Source organism: Gopherus flavomarginatus, assembly GCF_025201925.1.
Source record: "Gopherus flavomarginatus isolate rGopFla2 chromosome 13 unlocalized genomic scaffold, rGopFla2.mat.asm SUPER_13_unloc_2, whole genome shotgun sequence".
Lineage (NCBI taxonomy): Eukaryota > Metazoa > Chordata > Testudines > Testudinidae > Gopherus > Gopherus flavomarginatus.
The window spans coordinates 988,137-1,012,623 of record NW_026114610.1 but is presented as its reverse complement, the minus strand read 5'-3'; the positions used below and the strand labels follow the sequence as shown (position 1 = coordinate 1,012,623).

At 52.1% G+C, this 24,487-nt stretch overlaps 3 non-coding genes across 3 annotated transcripts; all 3 read right to left on the bottom strand.

Moving 5' to 3' along the window:
• Positions 1–18,482: 18,482 nt before the first annotated feature.
• Positions 18,483–18,681, bottom strand: LOC127041389 (U2 spliceosomal RNA). Its single transcript, XR_007771673.1, has one exon. It is a non-coding gene; the product is annotated as a U2 spliceosomal RNA (small nuclear RNA).
• A 1,101-nt stretch (positions 18,682–19,782) lies between these two features.
• Positions 19,783–19,898, bottom strand: LOC127041375 (U5 spliceosomal RNA). The gene has a single exon (XR_007771659.1). It is a non-coding gene; the product is annotated as a U5 spliceosomal RNA (small nuclear RNA).
• A 4,517-nt stretch (positions 19,899–24,415) lies between these two features.
• TRNAQ-CUG (transfer RNA glutamine (anticodon CUG)) lies at positions 24,416–24,487 on the bottom strand. Its single transcript has one exon. It is a non-coding gene; the product is annotated as a tRNA-Gln (tRNA).

Below are 24,487 nucleotides of genomic sequence, written 5' to 3'. Positions count from 1 at the left end.
ACAGAACCTCTCCCAACATCCCGACTGCTGCCCATCAGGGCATCTGGCCGTAGAGGAGCCGGGTCAGCGCTCTCCGTGGAAGGAATCGGGGGGATGGAAACCCCCAGGATGGGGAGTTATGTGTTTCAGCCATGTTAGTATCACTCAAACACATGCACAGTACGCACACGCAGAGCCAGTTCATGCTGTAAAACCCCCAGACCCACGAGGGACGTGTTAATCTCAGCACAAGTTCTGCTTTAACCCATTAGAAATAACTCTGTAATTATTGTGGCGTCTCAGTGCTAGAGGACGCCAAACCCCTGAGCTGTCAGTAGAGGGCCAGGTGTAGCGTCACTGGACACTGTCAGCGCTTCGGCAGCGAAAGGGGACGGTTACACACATCCCCAGCCGGAGCCCTCACCCCTTCCTGCACCCCAATCCCCTGCCCAGCCCGGAGCTCCTTCCTGTACCCTGAACCCCTCATTTCTGCCCTTCATCCCCTGTTAGAGCCCTCACCCCCTCCCGCATCCTTACCCCCCTGCCCCAGCCCAGAGCCCCTTCCCATGCCCTGAACCCCTCACTCCTGGCCTTCACCCCCCTTTAGAGCTGCTGTGTCACTCTACTGGCTCTTTACCTCCAGCACCCACACTTGCCTTGCGAGCTCTAGCGCTGGCAGGCAGATGCGCACACTGCTAGGCAGCAGCGTTGGTAACATCAGACATGTGTCTCTGTGGCGCAATGGGTCTTTGTGTTTTGCTGTTAATCGAAAGGATGGTGGTTTGAGCTCCCCCAGGGATGGCGGTAACCCCTTGCTCCTCAAGACCTGCTGGGAGCCTCAAAGGCCACCTCAAACCCATCTCTCTTGGCCTCAGTGGTTTCAGCTCAGGCCCGAAGACTGTGCTGGATGTAACTCAGAAATCCACCTCCCAGCACCCATGCCGGAGGCTCAGGCTTAATCTTCAAAGTTGAACGCAAAACCTTGAGCCAGATGTGTTTTGCTCCATTCTCACCTCCGCCCAAGCGGCAATGCAGAAATGTAGGAGAAACGCCTGCTAGAAGACACCTCCCTCTCACTTCTCTGTAGGCTGTGACATTATTAATATCAACTGGGACCATATAGATCATTGCTGCCACCACTCTCATATATTTGCAACAAATATTGTGCAAAAGTTGTAATGTGAGGTGTCTATGAAAAGGTTATGATTTGCTGGTTATAATTATACTAGCTGTATGTGTGCACCATTTTTGTATTTGAAATTATGAATATGGGCTATGTACTTGTATCTCAAATGTATTTGATTTCAAGTAGCCTCAGTGATGCATTTGGTCAGCTTCTTGAGAAAGGACTATTCTCAGTAAGTGCCCAATCAAGAAACGCTTCACTGACAATGGACTTTGGAAAATGCCAATCCACATCTGAGCTTTCCTGGGAACATTCAAACTAACATGTAAACAATGTCGTAGGCCTGCAAATTGAATCATGCATGGACATGTGACCTGCCCATGTGACCCCAGACTCCATCTTGCTGCTGTCATTTTCCTAGGTCAGCCCTAGGACCAATCCTATTCAACTTATTCATAAATGATTTGCAGAAAGGGGTAAAGAGTGAGGTGGCAAAGTTCACAGACGATACTAAACTGTTCAAGATAGTTAAGACCAAAGCAGACTGCGAAGAACTTCAAAAAGATCTCACAAAACTAAATGATTGGGCAACAAAATGGCAAATGAAATTTAACGTGGATAAATGTCACGTTGGGAAAACATAACCCCAACTATACATACAATATGATGGGGGCTAATTTAGCTACAACTAATCAGGAAAGAGATCTTGGAGTCATCACGGATAGTTCTCTGAAGACGTAGCAACGAATTGACACATATGACCCCAAGATGAGATCATTAATACACTAACCTGAGGAGAAGGACACTCCAACACTAGTAGGGAGAGGAAATACAAAACGGGAAGAGGGGAGAAACCCCTACTGAGAATGCATTACACCTAGCGATGGCAGCAGAACAGATTATCGGCTACACAACCCAAGAAAGGGATCTGCATGTTGCTGTAGACAGATCAGTGAAAAGCTCCACTCAATTCACAGCTGCCAGCAAAAAAGTTAACATCAAGTTAGTATTCATAAGGAATGGGCTGGAGAATAACACCAAACATTTGTATACAAACCAAGGGGGAAGCTTCCAATTCCCTGGGACCACCCTGCCTACTACAGCGCTGCACACAGGATATTTTATATCTATCTTTGAGAACTGAGGAAGAAATGGGTCTAAAAAGAAACATTTGCTAATGAGAGAAAACCACCCGAATATGAAGATATTTTATATTAAGTGAGAGTAATTGGACAGTGGAAATTCAATTAACAGACAGCAATAATTCCCCCCCACACACACACACACCCACACCATTCACATGGCAGCAGGGAGCCCTTTGAGGAGGTGCTTTAAGAGGGTATGTGAGGGGAGTGTGGAGCAGGAAAACTTCCTGGCAGTGGGAAGGAGGCAGAAGCAGGGGCAGGCAGGTGACTGGCAGTTGGGGGTAGCAGTAGCCAGGACTGCGTAAGCTTGTGCTGGACACTCTTCACTGGGGACTTTTTCCTCCTGTCCCCTTCCTCGCCAGCAGAGAAAGGCCACCCCAGCCCACCCCACAGGCCGCTGTGTCTCAGGGCTCTGCGAACTGCATCCATTAAGCCCCTTCTCATTTGGGGAATGATTCAGGACAATTTCCCAAAGAAATGAAGAAAAATTGCTGCAGGTCAAACGGGTGTGAAAATATCCCAAATCTGAGACTGTTAAATTAAGATTGGAGAATTAAAGAGAAAATGGGGCAAAATCTGAAAAGGAGACTAGAGAAAGTGTCAATAATTGCTCCACCAGCACCGACCCCTCATAGAGTCCTTGCTGCTTTTACAGCTGAGAGGAAACTTCCTCTCTCTGACGCCTGGGCATGGTGGAACTGGTGACCCAGTGAAGCCGACTTGAGGCTGATGCAAGATAAGCAAAGCAGAACCAGCTGCCCAGGGTACGGGGTTGGAAGTCAGAATAGGGGAGTGGGCCTGGGTTCCCCTACATCAGTGGTTCTCAACCAGGGGTACGTGTACCCCTGAGGGGACGCAGAGAACTTCCATCAACGCATCTAGTTAATTGCCTTATTTTACTACAGGCTGCAGAAAAAGCACCAGCAAAGTCTGTACGAACTGACATCCCCGCACAGAGAGTGACTCGTACGCATGGCTTTGTGCCCCACGCACTGACAGGGGAGCGCAGGGCTCACACCCCTGGGGTGTATGGATAATTCTCAGGTACAAGGAGACGGTTGCCAGCCACGCGCAGTCCCCAGGCGTGGGGACAGGCAGCTGTTTCCAGATCGGACACTCGGGCCCACAAGTGACCTGCTGCCCGACACCAGCTCCTGGACTTGCCTCTTGGGCAGGAGACCCCCCCAGCCCCTCCCCCACTCTACCCCCTAATCTCCACTCCACTCCCCTCGCCAAGCTGGTGTTGGCCAAACAGGGCCCGTTTCCCCCTGGAGCTTACCTAATTACACCAAGGAGGCACGGAGAACAAGAAGACGGGTACCACACCTTTATTTTCGTTCAGCTGAGCGGGTGTTTCTTCTCGACTAATGCCAGAGAAGAGCACATCTTACATGGGGGACATGAGTCCCTTTTATAATCAGTAACAAACAACTTTAGTAAACGTCATTATACTGACCTATAGATAACAGGTCACACAGAATACATGATTATTTTGGGGAAGGGGATACAAGATACATCTGTTGCGGATACATTTATCATTTTGAAGGGAGTATAAGGTACATACCTTGACCTTTGGTATTACATATCTTTGAGGATACATGAGAAAACAGCTGCATAAACTTTTGTGCCAAGCGGACTAATTAGTAAATAGCTGACATGGTTAAATGAGACTAGATACATGTCTTGTCCTGGATTCCCAGGTTTTGCTTGTTATTCAAATCCCTAGGCCCCTCTTTGGGCTAAAGCCAGGGAAAGAGAGGAAGATACAGGCCTGGGCCTGTTGATTTTTAGGCCTTTTCTATCAAGTTTCCCCCCCCTTAAAAACATTTTAAGAGCTTATGGGCTTTGCGCCTCAGTTCCTTCAGGTTTGTACAATATCATCATAAACCTTAACTCCCAATTTGTTTCCCTGGGCTTGAGGTAAGAGAAAGAACAAAGGCCTAATGTATCCTATGTAGCATATTCCCGACCAGTTTGGAGGCAATCTGCGATAAGCATAAGAGCCACAGATCCAATAATGACCTTTTAATGCCCAAGTTCCGTTAGCAAAGGGACCATCCCAGGTCTCAGGGGAATCAGCGGGGCCCGGCTCTTCGTAATAGAGAGCGTTGCCTGATTCTATAGGTCCCCCTAGGAAGTTGTCTACATTTGGGTTACAATAGTTGCATTTCCATGCTCCAGCTCCTGCCTTCCATACACAGTTACAATCAAATCTCGGGTTATTGGTACTAGCCCAAAATTGTCGAAAATGGGTAACTCGGGTTCCATTAAGGTGTTGCCATGCCCATTGGTACCACCGCACCACATGATTTTTGTCAGTGGTGTTGTCTCGCTGGCAGCTTAGGAAGAGGGCATCGAAGTACCCATCTAATCCTACTGCTTTACAGCCATCACCTCTGTGATTCCAGTAGGAACACTTTACCCAGCTATTGTTAGTTAGCTTTACATGGGTAAGGTTCCATCGTCCTTGGTACTTTAAACAGTCATATGGGCGACAGTGGGGATCCCAGCAATCAAAACCCAGTGATAGGGTCCATTCACATTTGCTTTCCCCCATATATCTTCCCCCATGCCTTGTTCGATTAAGGCAAAAGACACCGATTCCAGCAGAATAGAGTCGCCAGGGGCCCTGGTTTTCAGTCCACCTTCCCGTTCCCTTATGTACTATGCTCAAACTACTTAGCCACCACTTAGGCTGTACCGGCTGAGCTACCCAGGGCCACTCATTTAATTCTCCTGGACCGCCACATACCCAGCAATTAGTAAGGTTAAAAGAATCTGCTATTAGTTCCCCTAGTTGCAGAAACCTATTTTCCCAATTATATGCATAAGTAAACATACAGACCAGAAATACAAAGAATGGTTTCATTGTTTCTGTCTTTTAAACAGTCCTTTTAGTCCTTCCAATCCTTGGTACTCCCAGGTAGAGTCTTCGCCTGTGTCTCTCCGGGCTTCCGGAGCCGGAGGGGACAGAGGGCTGATGTCCTCTTCAGCTTGGCTGTTCTCTGAATCAGGGCTCAGGAACCGCTTTACTCGGGAATGATGCGTCCACTTGTCGTTCCCAAGGACCTTAACAGCGGCCTGGCTGATGAGCGATACAGTATACGGACCGTCCCACCGCGGTATGAGTGGATCACGCTTCCACTTTTTGACAAGGACCTGATCACCGATCTGGAAAGAATGCACCGGTTGTTCCAAGGGAAGGGTCTGGAAAGGCGCCGCGTAGCGATGTAACTGTAACAAAACAGATTGCAGCGCAGAAACCTGTTTCCATAAAGAGTCATTCCCCACTTCCCAGTTTATATCCTCTCGGTATCCCGGGATGAGTACTCGGGGAGGGAACCCAAAGACCAGCTCGAAGGGTGAAAGTTTTAGACCCTTACGTGGGGCCCTCCGAATGCGAGTAAGGGCAAGTGGTAAGGCGTCAGGCCACTTTAGCCCAGACTCTATGCACAGTTTTGTGAGAGTGTCCTTAAGAGTTCTATTCATTCTCTCCACTTGGCCCGAACTTTGTGGTCTCCAGGGCGTGTGCAATTTCCATTGGATCCCAAGGGCTCGTGACACCTGCTGAACCACTTGGGAAATAAAATGACTTCCTCGGTCTGACTCAATCACCTCCGGGAGGTGGAAGCGGGGCAGTATTTCATGTAACAAAGCTTTGGTAACGGCTCGTGCCTGACAATGTCGTGTAGGGTAGCACTCCACCCAGCCAGTTAATTGATCAACAAAGACAAGCAAGTACTTATAACCCCTACAAGGGGGGACTTCAGCAAAGTCCACCTGCCATCTCTGAAAAGGGTAGGCAGCCCAAGGCCGACCTCCCATTGGGGCAGGCGGTCCGCACCCCTTTTGGTTTGTTCGCTGACAAACAGAACAGTTATTGACAATTCTTTGGGCTTCCATATGCGCACCTAATCCCCGAGTAGATCGGGTGATTAAATCAACCATAGCTCCTGATCCCAAATGTCCCTCCTTATGTAGGGATAGGAGAATCTCCTGAAGTACTGGTCTAGGTACAAAAATCTCCCCTCCTGGCAACTTCCACCACCCAGTGGGAGTTAATTGGGCCCCTGCAGCCTGGGCGTGGGACACTTCCTCCGCTGTATAATGAGGAGCAGGGGTTTTGGGTTCTGTATCCTGGACCCAGAGGAGCCATATGGCCCCTTCTCGTGCGGCTTCTTTTGCAGCTTGATCAGCGAATCGATTATATTTTCGCTGTTCAGTTTCGGGGGCCCTCCCATGTGCACGCACGTGTACTACCGCGACCCGGAGAGGAAGCATCAGGGCCTCAAGCAGTGTCTTAATAAGAGCCCCATGGGCTATTCTTTGGCCTGAGGCTGTAATGAAACCCCTTTCTTTCCATAAGGTTCCATGGGCATGCACCACCATGTATGCATAACGACTGTCAGTATATATATTAATAGTCTTTCCAATTCCCCTTCGGAGCGCCTCAATAAGAGCCACCAGTTCCGCCGCCTGGGCAGATAGGTTGGGGCTTAGCTGAAACTTATACACTTCTCCCTCCTTAACTATGACGGCTGCTCCTGTAAATCGCTTCCCGTCCTCTACATAACTAGATCCATCTACATACATTTCAACATCGGGGTTGGGCCAGGGTATATCTGAAAGATCAGAGCGAGGTCTAGTTTCTTGTTGTAAAACTTCAATACAATCATGGGTGGGACTAGCCCCATAAGGGACTTGGGGCTTTGGTAGTAAAGTAGCTGGATTGAGGGAACTAACTGTTTTAAAAGTTAGGTTAGGAGCTAACAAAAGTCCTATCTCATATCTGGTATGCCTGCTGGGGTTTAAATGTTTTTCCCCGGCTCCTGTTCCCAATATCTGAGGTATTCCATGGGGTACCACAACCTCAGTATCCCCACCCAGGGTTAGTTTTTCAGCCTCCTGTACAAGGAGAGCGGTCGCAGCTACAGCTCGGAGACAAGCTGGCCAGCCCTTAGCGACGGGGTCCAATACCTTGGAGTAATAACCCACAGGTTGCCAGGCCGGTCCCGACCTCTGGCACAGAACCCCGGACGCCACCCCCCTTCTCTCATGAACGTATAGAGTGAACGGCTTCCGGGGATCCGGGAGAGCCAGTGCGGGAGGCTGAACCAAGGCTTCTTTAAGCTCTTGAAATGCTTTTTCTTTTTCTTTAGTCCACTCCCAGTTAAGCAGACCCTCTTTAGTGAGGGACTCATATAGTGGTTTAGCCTTTCCGCCGTAGTCAGGGATCCAAAGCCGGCAAAAACCGGTCAGTCCCAAGAAAGCCCTTAGCTCTCTGGGATTTCGGGGTTGAGGGCTTTCAAGTATCGCCTGGATTCTGTCTTTACCCAAGCTACGACGTCCCTGACGAAGCTGATATCCGAGAAAAGTAACCTGTTGTTTGACCAATTGGGCTTTCTCTCTAGAAACCTTATATTCCTGAGCTCCAAGAAAATTGAGGAGCTCTATTGTACATTTCTTACAAGCAGTTTTTGTTTTAGTACTTAGGAGTAAATTATTACAGTACTGAACTATGTTACATGAGAAATGTGCAGCTAGGAACGGAGCCAGGTCTTTTTTTAGTTGGCTGCCAAAAATCTCGGGGGCACAAGTCAGTCCCTGGGGGACAACAGTCCAAAGATACTGAGCCTTGTAATGGGTATCTGGATCTTCCCATTCAAAGGCAAACAGTTTCTGAGACTCCTGATCAAGAGGTATGGAAAAGAAAGCATCTTTTAAATCTATTACAGAGAACCACCCGTGGCTCTTGGGGACTTGGCTTAAAATAGTATGGGGGTTTGGGACAACTGGATAGGGGGCTTCTATCAACTTATTAACCTGCCTCAGGTCCTGGACTAATCGATATTGTCCGTTAGGCTTAGGCACTCCCATTATTGGAGTATTATATGGAGAAGTGCCTTCCCTTAACCACCCACACTGCAAAAACTTTTGAATCAAAGGCTTCAGTCCGATCCGAATGGTTAACTTAAGGGGGTATTGTCGAATTCGGACTGGACGGCTTCCCTCCTTAAGGGAAATGTGTACTGGCAAAGCATTTCGAGCCCGAGCAAAACCTCCCTCCTCAGCCCAGACCTCAGGATTAACCCCTGGCATTTGGTTCTTTTCACTCTCTGGCTGTGCTGGGGAAGGATTTTTAACATTTAACAGGGCCATTTGATAGTTAGAAATTTGGTGTTTAGGGAGCCTAACCTCCAGAGTCCCATTATTGTTGAACGAGATTTCTGCTTGCAGTTTAGTAAGTAGATCTCGTCCTAGCAGCGCAATGGGGCAGGAGGGGCTGCAAACGAATTGGTGGGATATATGGCAGTCTCCTACTTTTACTAGAAGAGGTAGAGATTTTTCCAATTTTATACTTTGTCCTTCTATCCCTTGGACTACAGCACACCCTTGAGCTCTCCCCCGGGGAGCCTCAGCTAGGGGAAGCAAGCTAAGGGCAGCTCCTGTATCGATCAGGGCTTCAACTGGGCGGCCCCCTACCTCAATTATCACCGTGGGATCCAGGCCAGCGGGTTGCGCCGCTAGGAGGGGCCGCTGGGTCCCTCGGCCTCCCTATACAGCCGACTCATCGTGTGCCTCGTTATAGAAAACGGGCACAGGCGGGGTCCTATTCCTGCTTCCCTCCCGTCCGTTATGTCGCTGGGGGCATTCATTCTTCCAGTGTCCCTCTTCCTTACAGATAGCACACTGATTTCGTCCCAAACGGGGGCCTCTTCCCTTCTCCTGTAATCCTGTTCGTCCCTTCGTGTTGCCCCCCCCTTTCCCACTCTCCCCCTTCAGGGCCATTCCACAGTACAGAATTTTATCAAATCATCCTTACATAATGGCATTCCATAATCAGCCTGACGTCTAAACGCCTTCCAATTATTTAGCATACATTCTAAGGGCGTCCCAGCATAAATGCTTTGTCCGGACCCCATTATGCTTGTGTGTAATTAAACCTGGTCACGGGTTCGACCGACCCCCCTTGCGATTAAGATATCCTGGTCACAGGGTTTCCCCTCGCAGGAGTCTCAGGGCGGCTGGAGTCGGTTTAAGTCCTAGACCTGGTTATCACAATTTTGGCCTCCAATACAACATCAATATGAAGAAAAGCAAGACTCCCCCCAAAAACAGAAGCAAGCCCTGAGGCTGTTCTATATCCCAGTAATTATCCAATACAGCCCACGGGCTCGTGAAATTAGTGGTATTATTCATTAATTGCCTGGCTTGCTTAGCATAACCTTCAAGCAACCACAATATCTTCCCACACCGGGGTTACCTATGAGGTCCAATCACACTGCGGGGGCGTTATATCCTTTAAACCCAAGAGGTAAAACGCACTTACCACCCGGAGTGGCCGCGTCCGGCTGTTGGACCTTCCCCTTCTGGCACCGTCTTGTCTCCGTGTCGTTAGGAGTTCTCTTTAGAGAGGACGCAGCCGTCCCGACCGATTACAACGACCCGAGGCCCGAGCGAATCAGTGGCTCGAGGTGGCCACTCCTCGGAATCGCCCTCGGTCGCCGGTCAGCGCCCTCTACAGGGAGAGAAGTCCCGGCGGAGTCGCCAGTTGTTGGCCAAACAGGGCCCGTTTCCCCCTGGAGCTTACCTAATTACACCAAGGAGGCACGGAGAACAAGAAGACGGGTACCACACCTTTATTTTCGTTCAGCTGAGCGGGTGTTTCTTCTCGACTAATGCCAGAGAAGAGCACACCTTACATGGGGGACATGAGTCCCTTTTATAATCAGTAACAAACAACTTTAGTAAACGTCATTATACTGACCTATAGATAACAGGTCACACAGAATACATGATTATTTTGGGGAAGGGGATACAAGATACATCTGTTGCGGATACATTTATCATTTTGAAGGGAGTATAAGGTACATACCTTGACCTTTGGTATTACATATCTTTGAGGATACATGAGAAAACAGCTGCATAAACTTTTGTGCCAAGCGGACTAATTAGTAAATAGCTGACATGGTTAAATGAGACTAGATACATGTCTTGTCCTGGATTCCCAGGTTTTGCTTGTTATTCAAATCCCTAGGCCCCTCTTTGGGCTAAAGCCAGGGAAAGAGAGGAAGATACAGGCCTGGGCCTGTTGATTTTTAGGCCTTTTCTATCACTGGGGTAGAACCCAGGAGTCCTGGCTCCCAGCCCTGCCCACCCCCGTGTTTCCATAGGGCTCCACCCAACGCCCCCCCCCCCCCCGCGGGGCAGCCCCGCGGGGCACATCGGGGCGGCACAGACGAGCCCAGGGGAGGAGCAGGCGCCCGGCAGCCCCCACCGCACTGGGGGGCGCCGCGCTGCGGGGGGCGGGGCCAGGCCGAGACCCCGGGACACGAGAGTTCGCGTCAGGAGCCGGAGCTTGGGGAGGGCGGGGCCGGGGATCTCTGGGGGGCGGGGCGGGAGGTGTCCGATTGACCCAGGGACCCGCCCTCTCCTGGGCTCGAGAGGACGGAAGTGCCCCGGGGCAGGCTGGGAGTTGTAGTTCCTGGCTCGTCTCAGAGCGGAAGTGACGAACGGTTGCTCAGGCAACGCGTGGGGGGAGGGGCTTGTTCACTCGCCCCGAGGCTTCGCTGCCCCCGCCCCCTCCCCACGGGGAGCCGGGGGGGGGGCACCAGTGGGACCCGCCCTGGCGCTGCGCTGCGGGGGGGACGCGGGCTCGGGGGCAGCCGGCGGGCGGGGCGGGGCCGGGCCGAGGGGCGCTGAGGCGGGACGGGGAGAGGCGGCTCCGCACGGGGGGGCCGGGGGCTCAGACACCCAGTTCCAGGCACCAGGCCCAGCCCCTGCCCCGGGAGCAGCCCCGGCCCGTGGGAGCCGGGCGGGGGGGGGGGCACAGGGCAGAGGCAGCGCGAGTGAAAGGGCTTCACCCCCCCGCTGGGCCTGGGGGGGGGCTGAGCTGCCTGGGAGCAGCCCCACAAGCGGCAGCCTGGGGCCGCGGGGCCTTCAACCTCCCCCAACCTGCCCCCCGGTGTCCCCCCCCCCCGTCCGCTGTGACTCTCCTGCCAGCACCGCCCCCTCCTCTCCCTCTGTAGGGCCCCAGCAGCTGCTTCAAGCCCCCCCAACATCCCCCAGTGTCCCTCCATCTGTTGTGACCCTCTTGCCAGCCCCACCCCCATCTGTGGGGATCCCTCAGCCCCCAGCATCCCCTCCCCCATCGTGTACACTCTACCTGACTTTTCCCTTCGCTCCCGACCTCCTCCTCCCCCCTGTCCTCAGCACCCCGACACTGACCTCCTCTCGCCCCATCCCCCACATCCTCCTTCCCGTCCTCAGCACCCCTCCCCCCCTTCCTCCTCCTCCTCCCCCCATCCCTGTTCTCAGCACCCCACCCCTAATTGCCTCCAACCCATTTCTCATTGCTGGGCCCCACTTTCCCATCCTCCCACTCCCCCAGTGCATCCCCAGGGTGTGAGGTTCCTCATCTTCAATCTCTGCTACACCCAAACCTGCCAGGTTCCCCTTTTCAACCACTGTGGGGTCGTCCAACCCGCCTACACTCACCCACTCTAGGCTCTCTAAATCCCACATTTCCACAATGCACCTTGGTAACGCCACTCTTCTCTATCACTAATCCTCCTATTCCCTTCCCTTAGGTCCTCCTGGACACCCCAACCCGCAGTCAGGCCTCCTCATACATCCCTCTCATTTACATGCTGAGCTAGTTCTTCAGGAACCCCCACAGCCCAGCAGACTTCTCCTTCCATGAGCCCCATGGACCTGTGGCCAGGAAGGTGAGGAAGCTCCCACTTTGGCTGGGCTGGGTGTGGGTGTTAATCTTTTCCTGTCTTGTGTATGCTGTGCTCACAAAGGCTTTTTGCTCCCTAGGGGTAAGGTGTGGTTTTAGCCGAAGATGAGGTGTTTTGGTAGCCCTGTGGATGCTGTATGGTGTCTGGAATGGAGCGTGTGTGTTCCCATCATGCCCCTTCCCCTCTGCCTGCAGAGCTGAGACAGACAGGTCTGAGGAGCAGAGCAGGAGCTCTGGGAAGGAGAAGAGCAATATGAAGATGGAGTCTAAGATGAGGCCAGGTAACTTCTGTGGAGGGAGACATGCTGGACAGTGCCAAGAATTGGGGAGACAACCAGGTATGAGCCCCGGGCTCAGATTTCTAATTGTAGCTGTGATGGCAGAATGAGAGGAGGGTTGAAGCCGAAGCCCTGGAGTGCGGGAGTAGCTAGAAGAGGAGCCTAACCACCATTGCTTTTTCTTTTCCTCTTGTGTTTCATAGCAAGGGAAAAGAAGTCGCGGGGACGGAGTCCTTCCCTGAGGTGAGATGGAAAGTGATCGAGAGCAGTGACAGCGTGAATCCTGTTGATGCCAGGCAAGAGCTGCCCAACTGGGACGAGAGTAACCATCTCTGTCGGTGAGATGTGTATCTGGTTTGGGAAGGGCTCTGATAACAGCCCTCCTGGCTCCAGACAGGGACTTCCCGTTACCTGGGTGTGGGTTTCCGGACTAGCTGTGGCTTCAGGGGAGAAGATGTTGCCATTTGCGAGAGCTCATCATCTCTCTGGCCAGGAGTGGTGTGTGCTCGCTAGCAGAAAGTTGGATCCATGAGGGTGACTCCCTGTTGTGAATTTCTTTCGTCCTCCTAGGTTTCTCTCTCTGTGTTGGCCAACTTTCACTTAAACTCTCTCTTTCTCCTTTCATGGACACCTGTCATTTTCAGTTGCCTGCATTCTCTTCCTCTGCTCTCCCTCCCCCAGTCTCCTCTGGGCTCAGCTGGGTCTATGTGCCCACGGGCAGGGTCTCTGCCATACTGGGAAGGATGTGTCCTGCCTGCCAGGATAAGGGGGTTGCTTCTCCCACCCCCTATCTTCGGGAAGACCTCATTGCTGTAACTGGGTCACAATGTGAGTGGCCAGTCATGTCTTTGGGGCTGTGAGGTCTGAGAGTGAGAGGGGTGGGCTCGTGGTCATGGCTTTGGGCAGAGGAGAAGTGGGGCTGGGATTAGAGATGCCCCTTATCACCCGCTAGCTCCATTACTGCATCACCCAAAAGCCTCGCTCAGGGTCCACTATGCTTTCTTGTGCTGGGCACTGCAGGGACAATCAGAGGGACAGCAGGATACATGGGGAAATAGATGAGTGTGTGAGGCAGATGGGTGAAGGGGTGTGTGTGGCATACACTGGGGACGGCTGGGGGGTTGAGGGTTGGACGGACAGTGGGACAGATGGAGAGCTGCAGGGATGGATGGTGATGTCACAGGCTGGACTTGTGATGGGTTCGGCTCATGGCCGCTGGCTCTGTCATCTCCTGCCACCATCTGCCTGTCTGACTCTGCCCCTGTCTCTCACAGGCAGCACTCAGCAGAGTCTGGCCCTGTTGTTACACTGGTGCCTACATCCAGCGCACACCTGTGTGTAATGTGCTCCTGGAGAGCTCAGGCAGGGAGAAGCGTGTGGCTCACGGCTGCTGAACCAGCTACTCCAAAGACTGCTGCAGATCTCCCCCTCCTTGGGCAGCAAGACCCTGGCTGGGGGGTTCCCTGTCCCTCCTCGTGGCCAAAGCAGCCTGCTCAGCGCAGAAACTGAGGTCACCTGTCTCCGCCCAGCCTCTAGCTGGAGCTGCTCCAGCCCCGAATTGCTGGTATCCAGCCTGGCCGGAGTTGGTGCGATGTCCTAGTGGAGTCCGTTCTTTCTCCCTGGTAGATTATGATTTTCCCCACTGCAGTTAGTTGCTCTTTCTCTGCTTCCCCATAGCCCATCTCCAGTGATAGTGAACCCTGCTGGCCAGGCACGGGAGTGTCCTGTAAGTGCCTTCTTGTAGGAGCAGTGACTCCTGGTGGCGAGGGGCAGCAATGCCTGGCATGTATCCCCCCAGCATTGCTGCAGTGACCCCTGGTGGCAACTGAAGTCAGTTACCTATGTGACCCCATCGCTGCCATTGCGCCTGTGAGCGCTGGTGGGTAGGTGAGGCAGGGCCCTGTATGTATATCAGCCATTGGGGCAGGGCCCTCTGCGTATCCCACTCTCATCTCGGTGACTCATGTTGCCCAGGTGGGGCAGTCCCTTGTGTGTATTTACTCTCCCCAACCCCTGCATTGGGGCTGTGACCACTGGTAGCCGGAGGAGTCAGTGCCCAAGGTGTATTCTTCATCTCCCCCAAGGTGGCAGGGTGCCTGGGTGGCTGTGTCAAGCAGTGCCCTGGGTATCTTCCAGCCCCTTTGTGGCAGTGAGCCCTGCTTCTGGTGTGTATCACTCCCCCACTAGGGATGTGCACTGGTGGCCAAGTATGTCAGTACCCTTTGTGTAGCCCCCTCCCTCCCCCCGTGCCCCAGGGTGACCAGATAGAAAGTGTGAAGAATCGGGACGGGATGGAGGATAATAGGCACCTACATAAGAAAAAGCCCCAAATATCAGGACTGTCCCTATAAAATCGGGACATCTGGTCACCCAATCCCCTCTACCCCTGTGCCAGGTATGGCAGGCACTGATCCCTGGCATCCCTGTCGGGCAATACCCTCTGTATATCCCCCAATTGGGGCAGTGACTCCTGCTGGTCAGGTGGGGCAGTGTCCTGTGTGTGTGTGTCCCCAATATAGGTACTGACCCTAGGTGGCTAAGTGAGGCAGTGGCCTTTGATTCCTCTTCTCTCCTCAGCCCCCTCTCTCTCTCGAGTAGGGCTCCCAGTTGGGGCACTACCCAATGTGTATCTCTACTAATTGGAGCAGTGACCTCCCCGTGATGCCCTGGTGTGGCAGTGCCCTATTGGTATCTCCCTCCCCCTCTCCCCACGCCATTGTGGTAGTGACCACTTCAGGCAGTGGCCCGTTTATCATCTCCCCTCCACCAGCACCATTGCAGCAGTGCCTCCTGGTGGCCACGTGCGGCAGTGCCCTGCTGGTATCTCCCTCAGCCATTGCTGCAGTGACCCCAGGTGCCCAGTTTGAGTAGTAGCCTGTGTGTACCTCACCTCTTGTGGCAGTAACGTGTGGGGCCAGCTAAGACAGTGCACAGTCTGTGACATCTAGTGGCCATGTAGGGCAGTGGCCTGTATGTGCCATCTCCTCTGGAGCGGTGACCACTGATGTCTTGGTGCTAAGATGCAGCCACCTCTGGGTTACGTGGTGGAGCTGTTTACAGGACAGTGGAGACAGCCCCCCCATTCCAGGAAGTAGGGGAAAGTCCGGTGTTCAGGGCAGAGCATTCCACCTTCTATTGAACTGTGATGCTCTGAGCACCTTTCCCTTCCATGAAGAAGACCCTGTGTGACTCCAAAGCTGGTACAGTAACAGGTATCACCTCACCTGCCTTGTCTCTCTAGTATTCTGGCCAGTGTCCAACTACCCCTTCACTGTTGGTCTTCAAACCTCCTCCAAGCCTCCCCCGCCAGTCCCTTAAGATGCCAAACCTCCTGTGGAGCCCAACCCTGGGAAAGGCACCCCACCTGAAAACCCTGAGGCACCATGGGGGTGGTAGTGTCCACTGCCTCCATCTCCCACCAGCCAGGATGGGCCCCACAGCATCATTGGAGTGGTCGTGTCTCCTGCTTCCATTTCCTGACAGCTGCTGCCAGGCCCGGCCCAGACTTCCGATTTCTGGTGCAAGTCTGGAAGCAGGTGCTGCCATGAGCGGTGCCAGGAAGGGTGGTGCTGGTGTCAGGAGAAAGCAGGAGGAGTAGGTGGGTCTGTACTACTGCGGGGAGGTGCTTCCCTTACTGTGAAAGGGCCCCGCTATTAGAGGAGATGTCATCTCCCTGCCCTGCTACACTCTGCACCAGCCCCTGGTTGTCACGGGAGCAGGGCTGGCTCCAGGCACCAGTGTAGCAAGCAGGTGCTTGGAGCAGCCGATTCAAAGGGACGGGCCGTCCGGTATCGGGGCAGCACGTCTGGGTCTTTGGCGGAAATTCTGCGGCGGGTCCCCCATTCTCTGTCTTAGTCTTTGAGCTGCCACCAAATGTCTACCAAAGAGGAGGGGAGGGAGGACTCGCCGCCGAACTGCCGCAGAACTAGCAGTGTGGTTGAGCTACCGCTGAAGAGCCACAGCTTTTTTTTTCTTTCTTATTTACTTTCTCCACACCGGTCATGGTTTTATAGACCTCCGTCGTATCCCCCTTTAGTCGTCTCTTTTCCAAGATGAAAAGTCCCAATCTTATGAATCTCTTCTTAGATGGAAGCTGGTCCATATCCCCTCATCATCTTTGTTGTCCTTTTCTGAATCTTTCCCATTCCAATAGATGTTTTTTGAGATTGGGGCGATGGCATCAGCATGCAGTATTCAAGATGTGGGCGTACCATGGATTGATATTGAGGCGATATGATAGTTTCTGTCTTCTTACCTATCCCTTTCTTAATGATTCCCAACACTCCGTTGCACATTGAGTGGATGTTTTCAGAGAACTATCCACAACGACTCCCAGATCTCTTTCTTGAGTGGTAACAGCTAATTTAGACCCCATCGTTTTTGAGGGATAGTTGGGATTATGTTTTCCAATGTGCATTACTTTGCACTTAACAGCACCAACGTTCATCTGCCATTTGGTTGTCCCGTCACCCAGTTTTGTGAGATCTCTTTGTGGCTCTTCGCAGGCTGCCTGGGACTTAACTATCTTGAGCAATTTTGTATCATCTGCAAATTTTGCCACCTCACTGTTTACCCGTTTCCCCAGATCATTTATGAATAAGTTGAACAGTACTGCTCCCAGTACAGACCCCTGGGGACAAGAGAGGGAATATCCTTTTCTGACACTGGCAGACCAGGTGCCAGCTCATGCAAAGGCCCCTAGGCCTTACTGAAAAGTGACAAACGCATGGCTGGAAACTAGTCTTGCTCACCTGTTTGTTAGTGTTGTTAAAACAGGCATTAGAGTCATAAAAATGTGTTTAGAGTTTATGATAAGCTCGTGAGTTGCTGCATGCATTCTTCTCACCTATAATAGCCGTAGCCCATGTTTTGAGGTGATCTATAAGCGTTGGCACTAAATCTGTAAACCCCCTTGCCGCCACCCCGCCACTAGTCAGGAGAGAAGCATTACCAAGTGTGAAATGCTAGTTTACCAGAAGAGGTGTCATCTCCTTTCCAACAAGAGAAGGCCCTGACTGAGACATCAGACAAGCCACTGTGGATCATCCGTGGACAAAAGACCTTGTTGATTGCTCCCTCTCACACACCCACGAGGAGGCAGAGACCTGCACAAACACTTGCCCCCATCAGCTTGAGCTCTGGGGGAATGGAATAAAAATCCTTATCGGGAAGAAACTGTTGTCCCCACCCCTGATGCTGCTCGGACTTCAGGGAGACAGCATGCCTTCTAAGCATAAGCAAGGGATCCCGGCTGTTTGGCTAGGGTTAGCCCTAAAGGACATACAGAGTTTGCGTGTTACAGCAGCTTCTACTACACCTGGGTGGCAAGCTAGAGTCAGGGAGCCCAAGGGGGCTGTCTGTGACTCCATGTTAAGGCTGTTCTAGTGCCTGAGGAGATCACACATGATGCTTGGTGGGTGAGATCAAAGTGTGGAACACACAACCGTGAGGAACCCCACTGCCTGCCAGCCCCAGTTACTCAGGGCTCCTGCTCTCTGGGGCTCTAGCTGCACTAGGAAGGTAAGTTTTTAGCTTGCCTGGTTCAGAAAACTGGAAGGGAAAGATAGAGAACCCACATTACAATTTTTTAAAAAGAATCCTCATGATTTGTAAGTCACTGTTGTGATTTTGGGGATTTTCCAATAGTGAGGGTGGCAATAATGAGAAGTTAAGGGTTATTATTTAGCGTTTAGATTACAGTCGGTTTGGGGGGGAAAAATCAGGCTTGGGGCCCCTGTGTGCCAGGTGCAGCACGACACCTAGTGCCTTGTCTCGATCTTACGAACCAAGATACATAGAACGTCGGTCGGGTGGGGAGAAGTCTGTGTAACTCGTGCAGTTGTTGATGTACACGTAATCTCAAATATTACCAAGCCCCCACCCCAAGAAAAACAAAAACAAAAAAACCAACCATCTCTCCAACATACCCAGAGTCTGGAAAGCATTTCTCCCTCATACTGTTGAGAAGACTCACAGCAGAAAGAAGGAGTCCAGCTTCTTAAATAATTCTCTAGCAAGACAAAGAAGAACCTCTCACATCTGCAGACTCCCAAAACACTTTCAAGAAACCCTAACTGTACTGTGTTTATCATAAAGAAACAAAAACACTGAAGATACCAGATTTTTCTGCTATTTCAAAAAAATCTGCTTGAAAAAAAGATCATCACAGTTTAACTTTTTTCTGTTTTTCTAACCAAAAGGTTCTCCCCTAAAGAAGATACACCATTCCTGGAGACACTACAATACCAGACTGATGTATAGGGTAGATAAAACAAGCTCCTATTCTAACTAATCCTTTCATTTCAAAAATCAAGCTAATATGCTCTTCTCACATCAAAGACATATCAGACATTATATTGACCAGGACACACACTATACTTTGATCTTAGCTCCAGGGAACCAAGAAACAATGTTGACCCCTGCGCTCACCCATTTCTGCCTCACCGGGATGAGCTCCCAGACACGCAACAAACACCATAACTAGGGAACTCTACGGGAGACTGACTCACTTCCCCGAAATGACTCCAGTGGAAGAATTCAAAGCAAGAACCCTTAACACACCATTCTGTTCAAAGACAGACAAGTCTTGCAGATGCCTTCCTCTCCCTGGTTTCCCCTCTAGACTCCTAATTTCCATAAACCCACCCACTGACCTGTGACTACCAATCTCTCACTCTTAACTCTTACAGGAAACCAGGGCAAAGAAAGCCTATGCAAGCGCTATTCCGCAGCCCCGATGCTCTTTTCTGCTCCTTCCCATGCAACTATCTCAAACATACAATCAATTGTATAGAAGCAGTTCCTCGCTATTTGGGGCATTGGTGCCCCTTAGTCCCTCTGAGGTGATCGGCTGGTTCCTTCTGGCCTTAAACGCTAGGAATCTGACTCAAAGGGCCACAACCTTCCTCCTCTTCTGCTCCTATGAACTATCCCTCATCTGGGCAAAACGTTTGAAAACACTGGTGTTTTCCCAACAGGAAAGGGATGGACAATTTCTCTTCTGTGGGGAGACAAGGGAAACCATGCAATCACCTTCTGGAAGGTATATTAAGGAGGGCGGCGTAAGAACCCTCACAGACTAGATTAAGAAAGCAGCTCTTCAACTGACCTTCCAACAATGACAAACTAAAATCTGCAAGAGCAGCCTTTCAACTCAGGGGCCCAATAATAAGCTGTTGCCAATAACTAACCGAGGAGTTACAAATGACACCAAACCATACACTCTTAGGACAAACCAAACGTTAACACAAACAACAATGCATTTCTTTGCTGCTCTTCAACAGTGATAACCAAAAACTTACAAAACCGAAGAACCAGCAGAATACACATCACAAAACAGTCCTCTGCTAGCTAGGAAGCCATCTGACTAACACAATGAACTAAAAAAAAAAAAAGGCAGAAAATCCCAAACAGTCATTTTCAGAGCTCTGAGTTGTTTTCATACACTAACAGAAAAGCTTGAGCTACTGACAGCAGTTCAGGTAGCATTCTGTTCTTTTCACAACAGGAAACAGCCTCACCAAAACAAAGCCTCAAAAAATTGGGTACAGACTCATAAATGTTCCTCTTTACAGAAATCTTTAGTAAAAGGCAAAAGATTTATACAAATTGAAGAGAAAACAGAGTGCAGAAAACACAGGGCAGAGGCGCTGCTGGAGGCAACCGCGTATGCTACCACAAGTCAGGGTGACTACTCTCACAGCCCGCTAAACCGCAGAGCTTTTAGAGGAAATGGAATTGAACCAATTGACAGCCCGAGTTGGATCATCGGAACCGGGGACACAGGGAACAAAACCAGCCCCTGGACCAGGGACTCGTTTCGCTGCGCGCAATGCACTGTGGGTATGCAAATAAGATGCTCCGGCTGTCTCCGGTGCTCAAAGGAGTCTTTTCTCCCGGCTCCCTCTGCGCCTTCCCCAGCTGGGTGAAGATTGGGATGCGGCAGGGGTGGAGAAGCTGCTCTCCTGAGACAGTCCCGCTGATGCCCAGGCGCATGGAGGATGGAGCTCGGACAAGAAGCCAGAGGCACTTGGCCCACAGCTCAAATCCGGAGCAAAAGCACACACTTTGCAAAGGAACAGGAGGCGGGATCTCGGACATGAGATTCTATCTGCTGGCCAGGGTGCGACCCTGCATTGTACCTGCTGCTTGGTCTGCCTCTGCTGCAAAGTAGCTCAGGAGGTCATCTAGTCCAACCCAATCCCCAACTAAATCATCCCAGCCAGGGCTTTGTCAAGCCTGACCTTAAAAACCTTTAAAGAAGGAGATTCCAGCACCTCCCTAGGGAACCCATTCCAATGCTTCACCACCCTCCTCGGTGAAAAAGTTTCCCTAATATCCAACCTAAACTTCCCCACCGAACTTGGGACCATTGCTCCTCGTTCTGTCATCTGTTACCACTGAGAACAGTCTAGATCCATCCTCTTTGGAACCCCCTTTCAGGTAGTTGAAAGCAGCGATCAAATCCCCCCTCATTTTTCTCTTCTGCAGACTAAACAATCCCAGTTCTCTCAGCCTCTCCTCATAAGTCATGTCTTCCAGCTCCCTAATCATGGGATCAGGGCCGGCGGTTTTTTGCCTCCCCAAGCAAAAAAAATGTCTGCCCCCGTCCCAGCCCTAGGGTCCCCCACCCGCCTGCTGCCCCAGGCCTGGGCTTTCCCCCACACACGCACCCATGCTGCCCCAGCGCTGGGCTTCCCCCTTTCCCCTCCACCAGTGCCCTCCCCCCACCCCACTGCTGCCCCAGCCCTGGGCTCCTCCCCAGCAGTACCCCCCCAACTTCCTGGCACCCCAGCCCTAGGCTCTCCCCCATCTCCACTTGCACCCTCCTTCCGCCGCAGCCCTGGGTCACTGGTAACTCGCTCCCAGGGCAGGTTATTCAGCAGGAATTTTGGATGTGCAAAAACACAGACAGGATTGGTTCCCACATGGTTACAGAGCTGCAGTAAAGTGGAACAATTTTCAGCTTGTGTGATTGGAAGATATCTGGATGCATATTATAAGACTGTCCTCCATAAATGAGGAAAAGTTGAGGTGCCTTTATTATTCTTTTGTTCCACTCTTTCGTTCTATGGGGAATTTCCCAATGCAATATCACTGTCTTCCTTTTAAACAAACAAAAAAAGGCACTGGCAGTTGAAAATAGCAATTCCAGTCCTAATAATCACTGGGGAACATTTCTTGCTCAATTTCATCCTACTTTTTCTACAGCAAGTTACAGTGGATCAGTATATTTGATTTGGGAGAAATGAAGTACCAGCTGCCTAAACTGAGCTTGAGCACTCCTGAATTTTGAGGTGTTCAAATCTGGAAGGCAGGTGCTGGGTGTGTGTGGGAGGGCGTGGCTGTGGGCTCTGCGGGGGGGGACTGCAGCATGTATGCAGAACATGTCTGGAGCTGCCTGGAGTCAGACAAGCTGGTCTGAGTGGCACAGTAAGGGGGCTGGGGTGTTGGAGAAGTGGTATGGGGTTCCAGGGGGGCAATCAAGGAGCAGGGGGGGGTTGGATGGGGCAGAGGTTCTGGGGGGCAGTCAGGGGCAGGGAGAAAGGGGGGTTAGATGGGTCAGAGCTTTGGTGGGGGCAGTCAGGGGACAGGCAGCGGTTGGATAGGCATGGGAGTCCCAGAGGTTTGTCAGGGGACAGGTAGGGGGTGGGGTCCTGGGGGCAAGTTAGGGCGGTCTCAGGAGGGGGCTGTTGAGGACAAGGAGAAGGGAGGCTTAGATAGGGGGTGAGGTTCCAAGGGGCAGTTAGGGGCAGGGGTCCCGGGAGGGGGCAATCAGTGGAGAAGGACCACTGGTGCTTAGATAGGGGTGGGGTTCCTGGGGGGCAGTTAGGGGCAGGGGTCCGGGGAGGGGGCAATCAGGGGACAAGGACCAGTGGCGCTTAGATAGGGGGTGGGGTCCTGGTGGGCAGTTGGGGCAAGGCTCCCAGGAGGGGGTGATCAGGGGACAGGGAGCAGGGGGATTGGATGGGTTGGGGTTTCTGTGGGGGGGCAGTCAGGGGGAGTGGATGGTGGCAGGGTGGGGCTTCCCTCCCCCTGGAGTGTCCTGTTTTTTGAATGTTAAAATATGGTCTGCCGGCCATTCACAGTGCAACTCTCCACTCACAGCACGCTGCCGCATGAGGTCCCCCTCCTTCCTTTCAAGTTGGTAGTTGCCAAGGGAATGCTGGGAAATGTAGTTCTTTCCCTGCTCCAGGGCTGGCTCTATAGGCAGGGAGCTAACCAAGAAACTACAGCTCCCAGAGCCCCCTGTTGGTTCTCAGCTCCCATGCTGCCCTTGCAAATGCGCTGCCCCAAGCAGGTGCTTGCTTTGCTGGTGCCTGGAGCCGCCCTAGGGGGTGACGCTCCGGCTCCCCAGCGGCAGGGCAGCCTGAACTGCAGTCCAGCCTGTGCACCTCAGGCTGCCGTGAGCGCCATCTTGCTACTGAAGCCAGAATTGCAGTGTCAGATCCAGCTCAGCCTGAAAGCTTCAGCTGACAGGGAACATATTGGTTCAGGGCTGGCTCCTGGCTTTTTGCGTGCCCCTGCCTCTCCAAAAAAGGGGGGACAGGGGCTGGAGTGCCACCGCCAAGCACATGCTTGGAGCGCTGGTACCTGATCCCAGCAGTGGAAATGGAACCCAGGAGTCCTGGCTCCCAGCCTCCCTTCCTCTAACCACTAGACCCCAGTCCCCCCCTTTTGGGGAGCAGAATGAGATCTAGTGGTTAGAGCAAGAGGAGCCAGGACTCCTGGGTTCTACTCTCAGTGCTGCTGTGTGACCCTGGGCCTCTGTTTCTGCTCCCACTTTTTGGGTATGGAGCCTTTAAACTCTCTGGGGCATGGCCTATCTCTCGCTGTGTCTGGGCAGCGCCTGGCCCAACAGGGGTTTGACTCTGCCCCACTCTCTGTAGGTGCTGCTGTTGTACAGATAAATAGTCATGATACTAAAAGGCGTGGCAGTGCGTGAGTGCACCACCATTGCCATGCACAGGAAAGCCGGTACAAATTACCGGGGCCCGGCGGTCCAGAAGAGGGCCCAAGGCCTAGTTTCCCTGGCTTCATTGCCCTGTTTAGCTGGTCCACCTTGCTGAGGGGCCTGAAAAAATTTTCACCAGGCCTGAACCCGCTTTCAGCGGCCATGTGGGTATGGGGGGCCTTGCCCTCCTCCGCGGAGCATGGGGGTGCCAATAGGCACCTATGCATGGTCTCCCCAAGCAGGGCCAAGATGGAAATAGGGGGCCTGTGCCCCCAACATGGAGAATCTGGAGTGCAACCTTGCTTAACGGGTCAGTCTGTCCTTTCTCTGACTCTCCTATTCCAGCTTCAACTAGCACTTGTGGTTCATTTGTTCTTTTTCATTCCTTTCCTTGTCTAGCTTGTATGTTCTTGCTTTCTTTTTCCCCCTCTATCTTTCATGCTCTTCCTTTCTTTCCTTCTTTTTCTATTTTTTTCTCTCCCTTTATTTCTTTCTCTGCCTTCCATGTTCTTTTCGCTCTCGCTCTCTCGCTGGTTATTTTTTTCACTCGCTCTTTTTCCTCGCTCCCTTCCAAGCCAAGCAGGTTCTCCTCACACACACATTTTGACAGGTTTTCCTCCTGATCACTGAGTGTATTAAGCACGTCTTCAGTGGGGGTTTGGCAGCCAGGGAGCAGGAAGCAGGCTGACCGGGTGTCTTTGTGGCTGTCTGCTAGCCACACATAAGCATGGTCCTCCCTTCCTCTTGCCCCTCCCTCAGTTGCTCTCTAGCTTTTAAGCCTTCCCTTGGAGCTGTCAGCACCAGCCGCCTCTGCTGTAGGTGTCCAGAGCAGGAAAGGTGTGTTGGGCTCCAGCCTGAGACTCTTCCACCGTCCTGCTTAGCCCTGACTATCAAGCCTGGCCCTGGCACTCCTTCCTTCAAGCGCCATGTGGACAAGAGGCAACATGTGGCTGCAAGCAAAATGGCCAAACTTGTGGGCATCAGGAGAAGTTGTGAAAATCCCAAGCAGCTGGTCAAACCACAGGACTGCAGGCATCAGCAACCAGAGTAGTAAGTTCTAGAGCCCCAACCCATTGTGGTCCTCACAACCAGGCTCTAGAGAGCAAGTCACCCAGCAGGAGGAGAAAGATTTGCTCTTACCCAGCTGGAAACAGGGAAGTTGAGCACTGTGAGCTCCAGAGGTTTGCCACAAGGTCCCACTGAGATTTGAACTCAGATTGCAAGATTCAGAGTCCTGAGTGCTGCCCATTACACCATGGGACC